Source organism: Numida meleagris, chromosome 3, assembly GCF_002078875.1.
Source record: "Numida meleagris isolate 19003 breed g44 Domestic line chromosome 3, NumMel1.0, whole genome shotgun sequence".
Lineage (NCBI taxonomy): Eukaryota > Metazoa > Chordata > Aves > Galliformes > Numididae > Numida > Numida meleagris.
In genome coordinates, this window is record NC_034411.1 from 103,761,694 (window position 1) to 103,776,667 (window position 14,974).

Consider the following 14,974-nt stretch of genomic DNA (forward strand, 5'->3'; position numbering starts at 1 on the left):
GAATGAAGTCAGAAGTGGATTAGTAGCCTTATGTGCTGACTTAACAAATCACCATTCTGTTGCCTTAAGTAAGTGGAAATTTATATTGCTCTTATAGATTTGTACAGGACCAAACAAGCATGGATGCACCAACTTTAACTGATTCAGGTCATAGATACTCTGTGCCACTATCTGTAAATCAGACATCCTGGTCTGCTCTCTGCAGAGGGAAGCTAGGGCAATGGCACTCCTCTTTCAGGCAATTTAGGAACCTGAGATACCTATGACAGATAACAGCATGAATTCAGTTTTATGTAATGTATTCTGACACAGCAGACCATAAAGCACAGATATCTGAACTACACAATATGGGACAAATAGATAATCTAGCACCAAGTTAGCCCAGTGATTTCTGTCAAAATGGACTTGAAAAAATTAGGTGATACTGGAAGAATCAAAAGCATTTAACTCCTTATGTGCCAATATAAATTAAAAAGCTTTAGTTGCTCATTCTATTGCAGGTAAAGTAGAATATGATTGAATATCATTCTAGTTTTACTAACTTTGGTACTTTATGGCCAATATGCAAAAATCCCATTATGCTGTTTGTTCTGCTTACCTTCAGCTATGGAACTACTTGTTGACATCTTTATGAGGAACATAAGAAATTATTTGGTTGCCTAAAGAAAGGAGTTTAGTGCCATCTCAAATGTCTTTGAGCATCCTGACAGAGATCTAAGAGCATCTCCGGAGGAGCCTGGGATGGATGGGGATTTAGAAAAGCTTCAAGATGGTAACTGGTTAAGTGTTGGAGATAGCAACAGTATTTCAATGGAGTTAAGGTAGATGTGGCAGCTTAAGATAAAATACAGAGTTTTTACTATGGGTGTGCAGAATGTGTGCCTGGAGCTTTCAGGAGTGCAAGGATGCTTTGTTCCCCTTCTTTCTAGACAGTCCTCCCTTCCAATGTCATTTACTTCCCTTATTTCCTTGGAGACCAATATTCTTACTCCACATATTTTGTAGGACCCTCAGATGATTGCCTTCTCCTTCTAAACATCCATTTTTATTCTTAGTTCCTGCTCGCTATCCACAGTTGACTACCTTCTGTGAAGACGTTGAATCTGTTTAAACTATCCTTGTCATAACACAGGAGCAAGGAGAGGGAAGTGATGGGGATCACTGGAACTCTGGAAGAGGTTTCTAGACTGCAAGACTGTTTTTTTCTTCTATGTTTTGATACTGCAAGGCATTTTTTCTTCTTGCTTCTGTTGAAGATGCAGGTAAAAGCAAGGATTGATTCCACTGTGACAGATTTCCACTCTCTCAGTCTTTCTTCCAATAAGAGAAGAAATGTGAAATCAGAAATGTCTGACTGTCCAAACTAGGGCAGCAGATCTTGATTGACCTAAGTCAACCAAAGGAAGCAGATAAGGAGTGAACTCTGCACTTACCAGCTCACTTACTTTGTCTGTATTTGGAGGCATGAGGACCTGAATGCACATTACATTTTGAGCCGAGACCTAAATCATGGAATGGCAAGCCCATCCCATCATCAGATAGAGCATGACCTGCAAGCAGTCTTCATCTCTGTTTTGCAATAGGATATCACTGATGACATTTAGGTGCCTCATGTTCATTTGAAGAGGGCTTCCAGTTGACAGCCACAAACAACCTCATAAATCTTCAAGGCCAGGACAAAGCTTTTCTTTGTTCAGTAAGGCAACAGTTAACAAATTTACTTTTTTTTTTTGTGTGAGTACTCAGCAATATTTAAGTACCCCTAAGGGTCTAGCCCCAGGTTCCCTGTTTATAAAATGGAAAGAAGGGCCTTCTCACATATATTCAACATTTTTAGATTTTTAGGGCTGTCCTTGTCCTATGTACAAAAAGAAATAGAATCACAGAATCATAGAATTGCACAGGTTGGAAAAGACCTTCAAGATCATCAAGTTCAACCTCAGTCTAACCATACTACCCTATCTCTAACAACCGAACACTAAATCATGTCCCTGAAAACCACAATTGTACCTGTGCGTATGTAGATTAAAGATATGTACATTTTATATTTTTTTTATTCATCTCTGTATGCATATTGTACACATATTACATATATGTATATATATGTATAGTAAAATACATTTAAAAATAGGAAAAGAATTCTATGATTTTATGAGTGTATGTTTTCAGTCTGCTAAGGTAAACAGACTGGCTTCCATGAGTGGAAAAATATGATTTAACTGGGGAGGGAGACCCATCTGGTTGCATGGGTAGAACAAAGCTGTACTAAAACATATGAACATAATTAAAACAAAAATGAAACAAACAAAAAAAAAACCTATAGAGCAGAAAAACTACAAGAGTTGAAATAAATGGTATTTTTAACAACAAATGGGAGGAAGATCAATAGTGGCTTCAGTAGCTTCTGGATAAACACTTCCCATAAGTCCAGGAACATATTAAAATATTTTTACATATCCTGTATGTAACTGGCTATGTGAATTTCTCTCCTTAGAAAACTCAGAGCTACACCTTTGGGCTAGTACTTTCAAATTTTAAAGAGTAAAACAGTAATGGTGCAGCTAGACAATTTCTAAAGAATGTAGGGGTACAATCTTGTTGAACTAGAGTGGAGCAATTATTCAATAAGTAGCTGGCTTTGAAATAACCCTTTATTATAACTTTAAATATTTACTTAGTACCTAAATGCTAGTAACAATATGTTCACAAAAATCACATAATGGAAATCTAAGGAGTATCTGGATGTTAATATGCTCAATGAATATACTAAAGTCCTTTTTATTGACATTCCCAACTTCATTAAAGGTGATCCTTTGTTCTAAGTTTATTAATAGCAAAAAAAAATCTAACTCAGACATCTTCATTGTGACCTTTAGTGTGGGCTCAGGTAAAAGATCTATATCCAGATCCCCAGGATATTTAAGTTATTTTTTATCTTGATTTCATTTAGATTGAAACAGTATGAATCTAATATTCTGTACTTCTTCAATGATCTGTATGTGATTCATTTTCCCTTCTGAAAAAGGAGTGGAAAAAATCATGTCCAGGGAGACTTCAAGAGGATGTATGTATTAAAATATTGTAGATCTATCCAGGATTGGTAATGGTATTGCTTTATGTTTTATACACTTGGGAGAGATTCAGTGATTTAGAGAAAATAAACCATTACGTTAGATGTTGCCAGGTCCCCATGTGAGTCAATAATCTGTATTTGTCATCCAAGTACATAGAATCATAGAATCATAGAATTGTTTGAGTTGGAAGGGACATTTAAAGGCCACCTAGTGCAACTCCCCTGCAATGAACAGAGACACCTACAGCTCCATCAGATGCTCAGAAACTCATCCAGCCTGACCTTGGGTGTACCGGGGACAAGGCATCCAACACCTCTCCAGTGCCTAGCTACCCTTACTGTAAAAATCGTCTTCCTTATATCCACTCTAAATCTCCCCTCTTTTACTTTGAAACCATTTCCTCTTGTTCTGTCACAACAGTCCCTCCTAAAGAGTCTGTCTCTTTCCTGCTTACAGCTCCCCTTTACATACTGACAGGCTGTTCTCAGGTCTCCCAGGAGTCTTCTCTTCTCCAGGCTGAACAGCCCCAGCTCTCTCAGCCCATCCTCATAGGGGAGATGTTCTCACCAGTCCAGAGTAGGGATGTCTAAACTATATCTAAATTTTTAATATAAGTTTTCAATTAATCATTAAGTAAGATTCACATTGTGTACATGTGCTTATTAGAAAATAAATATGAGATCGAGCACTGTCACACAGTCATCCTTACAGCGTAATTGTTATCTCACTTCCTGGCACATTTTTGGGTTATTTCAGCCAACAGTTCCTTAGATAAAGCCCAGCCAAACTGACTGAGGAATGATTCCCTATGTGTAGTCTGTTTGAGAAATCCATTTTGGCTATAGTAATTTATATAAACCATGGCATGCCTCTTAATTTCAGCAACAGAATAGTCTCTGTCTTCTTTTATTTACTAATTCAAAGTCACTAGTCATTATGCTTTCCGTTGGAACCTTCAATTTCTATCTCAATGTAGAAAAGTTAATAATCCACAGTTTTTTGTTTTCTTAATTTACAAAAATATAGAATGTTCTTAAAGATATTGTAAATTGAAATGTAGTAAGCTTATGGGTTCTATTTGGATATAAAGCAATGAAAGACTGATAGACCTATGAATCATTAGGAATAGAAAAATACATGGCTCACTCCAAAAGTAACACCTCCTATTTATTTCCATGGAAAATGCAGCAGCTACAAAGATCACAGTAGCACTATTTGATAGAGAAAATTTGCAGCTACAAAACGCTATTTTTCAGCACAGTCACTACCATTAGCTGTGTATTTTCACCAGTGATGAACAAAAACCTGCATGCCACGCTTGTTAAATCTGCATGGTCTGCATGGTTGTCCAGAATATGGCTTGTTTTTCAGCTCACTGTCACCACTGCTGAAATACACCACCCATCGCCTCACTGTGTGTACATCTGCTGTTTGGTCTCCATAAATGTTCAGCAAGTGTTGTTGCAGGTCAATGCTTTCCACTTTTTCTTCATGGAGGAATTCAGTGATACATTCTTCCATGTCAGACATCATTCTGTCAGACTGTCCCTCTGCTGCCATCTGTCCCACAGCAACAAAATGTAAAGGAATACTGGTGAGAAGGTTCAACCTCTACTGCCATGCCCCCAACATCTGCCTCTGACCTAATAAAATAGGAGAAATTACTTTTGGAGCAGCCCTCTTATGTTTAAGACTTTAATAACAGTCGTGATATTTCTATTAAAGCAGGTTTTTTATCCACTGTAGTTTTTGAGTTCCATTTCCATTTCTTCTGTTTCAAAGAAAGGAACTTATATATTCCCAGAATCATAGAAACACTGGATCATTGTCATCCCTGTAGGTCAACCAATCCAATTATCCGCTTAGCCTGTAATAACAACAATGCCAGTCTAGACCAGCCATGCTTCTCAGATTGCGCCTGCCCAGGTACCTCATTGATCCTCGCCTTGCATTGCTGACTTGTGTCCTTGCAGTGACCTTGGACCTATCTTATGAGCACAGACTGGGTTGGTGATCGCTGGAATGTGAGATGACCCTATTTACCATCCTGTACCACGCAGCTGTCTAGAGTAGAGTCAGACTGTGTTCCTATCACTCTTGCTCCTAGCCCCACTTCACTTGCAGAAAAGTCCACATTTGCATATGTTGGCATCTGCAGTCACTCCATGTACAACCTCTACAGCATGTTTTGATGCTGCATTGCTTCCTTACTGTCATTTCTTTTGCTTGCTCTCCATACTGAGTCTTCCAAGGTATAGTCAAAGACTCTTGCTACATTATTAAGCATATGGTATTACTGCTTAGAAACTCCAGATAAGGGCATTCAAGGCACAGTTCAAATTCAGCAGAGGAGGTAATTTTATACCAGAGAAGTCATGAAAAAGAGACAAAAGGTATAAAAAGAAAGCACTTACAGATGAAGAAAAACTCTGAGGCTATGCAGAATTTCAGTAACACTTTGTAAAGTCCTGAGGCTGCAAGGCACGTTTACTGCCTTGTCTGCTGGATAACAGCACCTCAATTCACCTACAAAAATGAATCTGCTTTATTGAAGGATTTAAGCACGTTTACCTTCATGTTGCAAGATATTCAGCAACACAACACACTTCATCAGCAATAGGATTTCTTCAATCCTTATTTAGAACATTTGTCTTTTGGAATCATGCCTGGTAGCTTTAAGTATTGCAATTATCTTTTAAGTCACATCTTTTTTTCTTCAGTGTTAGTCATGAGCACTCATTTTCAATGCTACTCATTTTTTTCCCATCAGCCTGTTATCAAGCAGGTATGATTAATAGTCATGTTTTCATAACTATTTCTTTCTTAAAAAAAAAAAAATTGCTGGCAGGCCTAGATAAACTCGTCCTTTTGACACATGGCTCAGGGCATGTCTTTAATGCATTTTCACTGATATTAAAAATATTTACAGCAGGCATGCTTTCAAAACTTCTCACACTTGGTTTATATTAAGCCGCTCCTTAACAACAAGCACCAGTGCTAGCTGCTACAAATCTAATGACTTCTACAGTGAGAACTGAGAAAGCAGGTGAAAGACAAGGAAGAAGGACAGAGATTTAAGAAAGGAAATAGAGAAGGAAATACAAGTGCTTTGTATCAGTCTTGTAGACTGTTATCTGCAATTTCTTGTACAGAAATCAGACTGCATTGCATTATTCCCCCTTAGTCTATGTCTGAATCTTACTGAGCCTAAATGCTAACCTGCCTATGCATGTTGTCACGTAGAATTATCAAATGCTGGAAATGCTTTGAAAAGGAAGGATAATTTGAGCTCAAATACTGGAAGTCAAGTGTCAATTTCAAGCTCTCTTGTACGAAACACTCCAAAATCTAATTCCATAAATGGACACACATACTAGCTTTATAATGGAAATTCAGCCTTTTGTTGTTGTTTCCAATTGCCTGTTTGAAACATATAGGAAAATACATTGCCTAAAACTGAATGTTAAAGTTTGTAAATAGGAATTCACACACTAGGACATTCATACACAGTACTACACTTTGTATAGTATGACTACTCTCTAAGACCCCAGGCTTGCATGCAGAATTCCCTGGAGATCTATAATTTCATTTATAAACAACACTGGGACCAGCTGTTACGTGATAGAGATCAACACACGAAAGCAGCTGACTTCTTACCTTGTTCAAATAGCATGTGTAAGTAAGTACAAAAACATACTTGCCAGTGGTGGAAAAATGGAGTTAGTCTTGTTCCTCAGTCCCAAATTACACATAGCTCTCAAAGTAATACAATGCAAAGGTTATGAAGTGGCATCCCATCTATTTCACAGAGAGAAAAAATACTAGCAACTGGGCCATTCATTTTTTATTCTACATGCCCTCAACAACTTGTTCACTAGTTTCTAAATTTGAATGAGAATTGAACTAGGCTAAAGATTTTAACTGCTTTGTAAAAAATAACTACTTGTAAAACCATTACATATATTTAAAAAATTCCAAGAATATAACATCTAAATGATTTTTATAGAAAAATTACATTAACAACACTATTCAATTTTTCATTAACGATTTATTTTTAAGGACTGTTTTCACATTACATAGTTTCCAACTGAGATTTTTATTACTAAGCAATTTGTTTTAACATAAGTTATTGCTTCCCTGTCCTATTTTTTTTCTCTTGATCAATCCTGCAGGTTTTCGAGATATCTTCAACACCAGAAAAGTTACAAAGTAGTCAACAGAAATGTAAAGTGATGCAACTTTCCTCCATAGAAATTTAGCTATACATAGGTAGAAGAAAAAAATGGAAAAGGATGCAGAAAGTTTTTGGATAAAAGCTTGAGGTTATTCATCACATCATATCATGTGGCAATGAAAAATGAGAGGACTCAATTACAGCTGGGAAAATATTTTGACCACGATATTTTATTCCAAGAAGACCAGTGTTTTTAAAGCTTCATATCTCAATGTATTTTGAATTAAAAACCAACCAACCAATGAAACAAAGAAGGATACGTAAGCCTATTTTTTTCTTCTGTTATACCGAGGACTACTACATAGCTTAACATTTTCCTGTGCTTATTTTTTTTTGTCAGTCACTGCAGTAAGATAACAATTCAAGATGGTACTTAGTGAGCCTGACAATTCAATATTTTTAGGGAGAAATGAATCCTTACATCACTTGGCCTACATTGACCATTAAAGGAGCATATTCTCTTTTTGTCCTTCACTTTATATTCACCCTGACTGTATATTTTGTAACAGAAAATTTCTCCAAATGCCCTACTTTGCATAAACTCTATGGCTGGTGTTAAATAACCGCTGCCAGTTAGGGTGTAAAATTACTAATTAGTACATTCATACTTGCTTTGATTAATGCATATGAGCAATAGTGAAATCTAACACCCCAGAAATTCAAGGATGTCACAAATTGCCTGTAAAGAATCAAAAGTCTAAACCTTATGAAGAGGGTCTGAAAAAAATTTGCAGCTTTAAATGCTAAATTTAAATATTTAAATAGTAAAAATAAAGAGAAAGAAGAGGATTCACGGAGACTCATACTGATGAGTAACTTCATTTTTAATCTGCAGAAATTAACTCATGGCCCAAAAACTCTCTTCATTTATTAAGTGGTGTAAGTTTGACACAGTGAATAAGCTTCCAGTCAGACAAAGGTCAATCCTCTTCCTCTTTGTGCAAACACAGAACAAAAACAAGTCTGCCTGACCTAGGTCACATCTCCTTGATTTAATCCTCAAGAGCTCTGCAGTTGTTTGATGTCATTTTTAGAGACCACAGATTTCAGTGGGCACATCAGGGACAGCTGGGCTGACTGCTGCTCCCACTGCGAGCCTGGAGGAGCACTGGGAAATGCCACACTGAGATGTCCATGTGTTTGTGATCTGGTTTAAATCCAGAAGTGGTATAACCATCCCCCCGTGGCGTGGAGCCTGGGCCATGCTGTGGATCAGAAGTTTGTATTTCCATACAAAATCTGGAGACTCATTATAACGTTCAGGTAGCTTTCAAGTAGCATTTAGCCACATTCTGCACAGGTCCAGTGTTAGAAAATTGAAGTAAAATAATTTCTGGATCTTGAAGATGTGGTTTCTGAGAAATGCTCCTTCAGGTATTTGTGGTAGAGGGATAGGGACTTTCCACAGAGTACTTCTAGTTGCATAAGGGCAGAAGAATCCTTTACAAAGGAAATTAACTGACCAGATGCAAAGCACCATGCAGGATTGTGGTATTATTATATTATCTTCCATGAAAGTGGTTTATACATGCCGCTTGGTATGCAATTCTGTAATGTCTCTGAGCATCTGTTGTGCAGATCAAGCCTGTTAATCATTTTTGTTCTGAAACCTGCCAGAAATTAAGGTGAAGATCCTTTTAGAATGAACCATTTCTGTACCTAAAAGACAATCTGAAATTGTTTTCAGTCAATGGAGAAAAGATGGCAGAAGTCAGAAGTTTTAAGAATTAATTTGTTCTATTCAGGTCAAGTGATGTTTGTGCTTTGCTTTTAGGGCATTCCAGGGATTCAGTGTGTTATGTACTGGTTGTTGGGAGGTGTTGGGAGACTGTTTTCTCCAGACGTGTATTTGCTTTTATCTACTGCTTTGATGAATAAGTTAAGCAACATATTTAGAAATTATACTGTCAAGCAATGAGATTTTGGTATCACTGAAAGTATGAAGGCACTGAGTCTTTATAAAATGGAAATTATGATTATTGTAACTACTTATCATGCACAAACTAAAAAAAAAGTCATTAAGCCATTTAATGTATAGGATGCTTCTCGTCTTCCTCAGATGTAATCTTTTAATGAACAGATATCGTTTTCTTTCACTACATGCTCTATTCTACATTCTGTAGTGATTATTTTAAAAATCTTATGATATTCAACATTGTCTTAATCTAAGTCTCTAGTATTTGAGATGCTGTTTTTACTAATGGGTTGTACTACTTTATTGTTCTTTGATTTTCAGGTGACAGCACAGGCATTTCCAGCAAAAATATTCAAAAATATGACTCTTCCCTTGTACACTTAATGTCAGTAAAATAGGATTACTAAAAAATTTATGAAGAATAAGTCCAGAAAACCAGGATGAATATTATAAAAATGAGTTTAATAAAAAACTGAAATAAGTATTTGTTGAATATATTTTCAATCTCTCTTATTTCATCAAAAATATTAGATGAATTTAGTTAATAAACAATATAATATATTCATGAAGAAGAAAAGTTTGAACTATTGAAGTAGACTACCATCTGCAAGTATAGAACATTTATTTTCCTAACTACTGAAATCACCTTCCAATATATATTTTATTGCAGTCAGGTTTCCGTTGCCAGTGTATGAAAGGTGATACTTTCTCAGTTAATTTATATTCATTTCCTGTTTGCTAAATGAAATTACCGGTTTTACCACCTGAAATGCTCTTGCAGGCAGGCAGCAACTCAATTAACAAGAATAATAAAGTTAGTTGGTCATCTTTCAGTGAGCACAGGCCATTCAAATGACCTACAGCCAACCAGCTGCCTATTAAAGAGCCATCTTAGCAATCTTCTGAACATTGATCACTTCAAGGCAAACATAAACTTATTTGCTAATTGCTTACCAGAAAGAAAAAAGTAGTCAGACAATGTCACTTCCATTTTAATACACAGCTTTTTATAAAGGAACTTTTATTGTTTGGCAAGAAAAAAATGTTTAAGAAACATGTAGATATCCTAATGTGCAGTATTCATCTCTACCTGCAAAATGAAAGTCTTCTCATGTGTATGAATGAACATATATTTTCTCTCTGAAAAGGAAAACGGTTTGCCATAGTTGTATTGTCTCTCTAATAAATAACACAGATTGCCTCTAGTCATCCTGTTGCTCCTTGACCGTTGAATAGACTACAGGCAGCCGTGTAATGTTTGGCTTTTTCAGCAGGTTGTATTTTAGCTAGTATTTATGTACAGTGAAATATGCCAGTCAGGAGGATTGTCTCCTCTTGGAATATAAAAACTCATCAGGAAACAAATGGACATCTGCTCATATAGCAAATAACCAGTTTGTGACTAGTCTCATTTCACTCTGGATGTCATCAAGGAATTGACTCTGTTGAACTGAACTACATATGGTCCCTCAATGGTGACTTTCATGAGTGGTAGTGAACATACAGACCAGTAGTCAACATGATATTTCTAACTGCAACGTTTGATTACTACATGCTTATGAAATACTTTTCTTTCTGAAAGTTCACCTTTTGCCTGGAAGTTCACTGGGCTGATGTATGTGGACCTCAGTGAGAAAAACAGTATTCGATTTAGTTTCTTTTGACTTTATAAGCTGTATCTTAGGCTTTTATCAGATATGCCTGGCACATTTTGCGGATAATTTCTCTGTTTTCTTGTGACAACATTTAGGGACTGCTCAGACTGGAGATCCTTTTGCAGCTCATTACCTGTGCAGTGCTTTGCACTTTAAGCTCTTTCTTCAAGGACATGTTCATGATGCAGGTTCTGTAAATGTTCCTGAAAACCTTTATTGGTTACTTGAGAGCAGCCCTGTAGAAAAAGACCTGGGTCTTGAAAAAGTGAATATGAGCAGGCAATATGTTTTAGAACTCAACTCTAACCTGGCCAATACCAAAAGAAACAAGAACAATAAGTCATGGGAGGTGATCTCCCCCGGAGATCAGGAGAGGAGCCCTCTACTCCGCTCTTGTGAGACTCCACCTGCAGTACTACATTCAGTTTTGGGACCCCCAACACAGGGAGAACATTGACCTGTTGGAGCGAGTCAAAGGAGGGCTATGAGGATGATCAGAGGGCTGGACTACTCCTCCTTGGAAGAGATCTGGGGTTGCTCAGCCTAGAGAACAGAAGGCTCTGGGAAGACCTTATCACAGCTTTCTAGTAGCTAAAAATGAGGAGAGACTCTTTATTAAGGAGTGTAGTGATAGGACAAGGGTGTAATGATTTTAAACTGAAAGAGAGTAGATTTCAGTAAGTCATTAGAAGCTCTTTACTATGAACATGGTAAATGCCTTATCCTTGTAAGTGTTCAAGGCCAGGCAGGATGAGGCACTGGGCAGCCTGATGTAGTGGGTGGCAACCCTGCCCATGGCAGGAGAGTTGAAACTAGATGGTTTTCAAGGTCCCTTCCAACCCAAACCATCCTTTGTGATTCTATAATTCTTCAGCAGTCCCCCAAAATACAAACTTTTAGCACACTATGAACAATAATTGCCTCCTAAACAGAGTCTTTGATTAGAGTTCTGTAAGGCAATCGTAGTATTTCTTCAGATAATATTACTTTAGGATGTTCAAACAATGCAATAGGCTTCCTAGAAAGATTGTTGGTGCCCCATGCCTGTTAGCGGTCAATATGCATTTAGATGATGCCCTTTATAACATGCTTTTACTTTCGGTCACCCTAAAGCAATGAAGTGTACTTGGTTGGTGTAGGTGCTTTCCAACTGAACTATTCTATTCTATTCTATGCTATGCTATGCTATGCTATGCTATGCTATGCTATTCTGTTCTAGATATTTCTCTGTAGAATTTGTTCAGTTGGAAGTATTTTTTTACAAAGGAGAAATGATGGCTAGATACTTGGATTCCCTTTGTATATAGCATATGTCTAGAGAATAAAATTAGTGGGGGAGTTCATTCTGTCATAATCAAATGCTTTCATGTGGATCATTGCTGGATGTCCATTATTAAGGAAGCTTACGGAGACTAGCTGAGATGCAGATGTTTCTATTGCAGCTAGCTGAAGTTAGTTCAGGTGTCTAAAAGTCCATTTTTAATTCATACATTTCTGCAGTATAATACTTTTCTCTATGGTAGGGTAGCATGTGTCTCATTTGTTCCTTTCTTCTTTGGCACCAAATATCTGCAGAACATTTGGAGGATTTCTTTGGGCTTTAATGAATCCTTCATTCTAACCTGTTCCATATTACTTGCCCATTTAATATCTTTCCATTAACATTCCAAATGTAAAGAGTGCTAACACTAACATGCTAACACTGGAATCAGCAGTTGCAAGATGGAATATGGACATTGGTAGTATCTAGAAAAATACATATGCAGTCTGCAAGACAGACCCTCAACACTAACACAGCATGCTTTTGCCAAAGGAACTAAAGCAATTTTGGATTAATCCCAAAATGAGACACTATTGCTGTAATTATACAAGTGCCCAATATTGAAAAGGGGAACCTCAAAATTCACATGCATAAAATGAAAGTAGAGGACTGAGAATGATTCTTCTGTCCAAGTACCACCTCTGTGGAAAAGGGCTGTACAACACAGTTGTAAAAACAATGCAAAGATAATCATGATGAAACATCAGTGTCATTAAATATCTGCATGAATTACGGGCATTTTGAATTTCTCACAACATTAAAAAAAAAGACAAAAAGACAAAAAAAGACCAAAAATTTTTGAAAATATATTCTTTCCTTAGTGCCTGATAGCCATGAAACTTTTCAACACAAGAAAAGGAAAAAAGCAAGACACAACAAAAACATGGGTTGAGTACCTCTGGGAAGGACTGCTTCTATTTCCTCCTATAAAAATAAACAAGTGTTCCCAAATAGTGACAGAGAACTAAGTTAAGGACAAAGCACAATGAAAATAAAAAATCAATTTGACATCGTTACCCTATTTACTACTACTTTAACAAAACCATGCCTAACAAATTAATACTCATTTACAGTTGGGATCTTCTGTTTAACTACTATGGTATTTGAAAAGTAAAACAGAACAGAACTACAGCAGTTTCACTTCAAATTAAATTTATACTGCATACTTTACCACACTTGTGCGGCACTACTTGGCTACTTTCTTCTGCAAAGTCTATAGATATTGATAACATTTTGTAGAGAATCCACATAACTTTGTGCATGTTGTTAGACTGCAAAAACTACAATTGAATTAATGTTTCTCTCTTATTTTAAATCTTTTGGTGATTATCTGTATTTGCGCTGATTACAAATTCACTGTGATGATTTTTCTAGTGCTCTACCAATGACTTGAGAAAACTGCTTTAGTGGCTAGAGGGCACAATGTTACTGAGACAATATGGGAACAACTCCGAGATTTGCTGTAGGGAGAAGAACTGTGCTGTAGGAGATGTTATGACAGTTTATCTATAGGCCAGAGGAATAACTTTAGGCCTTTATGGCTTTGAATCCATGATAGTATCAAACTGAAGTCCTAAAATATTCTCACAAATACAAACATATTCACTGCTGTATTTTTGAAATTGCAGCATGACAAGCAAGCATTCTGTCTCCAGAAATGGTGCCAATTGGGTAGAAATGGAAACACAAATTCTCAGACTCTTTTGCTTCTGCATTTTTGCAAGTCTTAAACACAGAAAAGAACAGAAGCCCTTCCTTATATATGCTCTTCCTTATATATGCTGCCTTTTGATCCTTTCTGTTCTTTGTTTTTTCAAAAACATTTATTGGGAAGAAACAGGAAGATAGAAATGGAATTTTGCAGTATTTCTGGAAATAATTTAACGGTTACCTGTAGGACCAGTTAAAAATAGAATGTCTGTTCCGCTTCAGCTGATATCACACTATGCCTTTCATCAGCAGCACTGACTTTTAAACCAAACAATATCCGTTCCTTATAATTTTTAATCAAATTATTATTTTTTTAATTTATTGACAAGAGTTTAAATAACTTCAGGCCTATAAATGAAACAACGACGACAAAAAGACATTATTTTTCACTTCTCTTTATCTGTGCTTTAACTTCTAGCAAATAGAGAATGCTAGGAATTTTGTGAAGCCTACTTCAATGCACAGTTTAAGCCAGTTTTGACCAATTTCTGACAAAGTGCATTTTCAGGACATGTGCAGTATTTTTGCTCTTGCCTTCTGTTCCAGCACTTCATAGCAACAGCCTGATTTTATAAAGCTGTACTGAGGCGTTTGGCTGACTGTTTAAATGAGCTGCTCTGCTATTTAAATGAATCTTCATCAGCTCTCTTAAGGATTTTCAGATATTTTCCAGAAGGAAAATGCCTCCTAGCACTTCAAATGCTCTTGATGTTCTATTGGTTTTCCTTTGTGCTTCTCCTCAAAATTTTTTCTTTATCCACTCACTTGCAGTTGGTGTAATTCTTTTTTAGGACATTCAGAAATGCCAGAATACCACATAAACATAATATCTTCAATATTCTTCAATCCTTTTCCTCTTTTTCAAATATTTCTCCTCCTTGTTTTTGATGTTATTCCCTTCAGAAATGGCTTTCAATTGGCTTAGCTTTTCTCTTTTCTCTAAAAATCTTGCCTCAAGCCTTCAACTCATATCATTCAGTGCAGACATATAAGTAGGAAAAGACAGACAATGGTATGATACAGACTTAAATCACCTATAATTATTAGAGGAAATATTAATGGTTA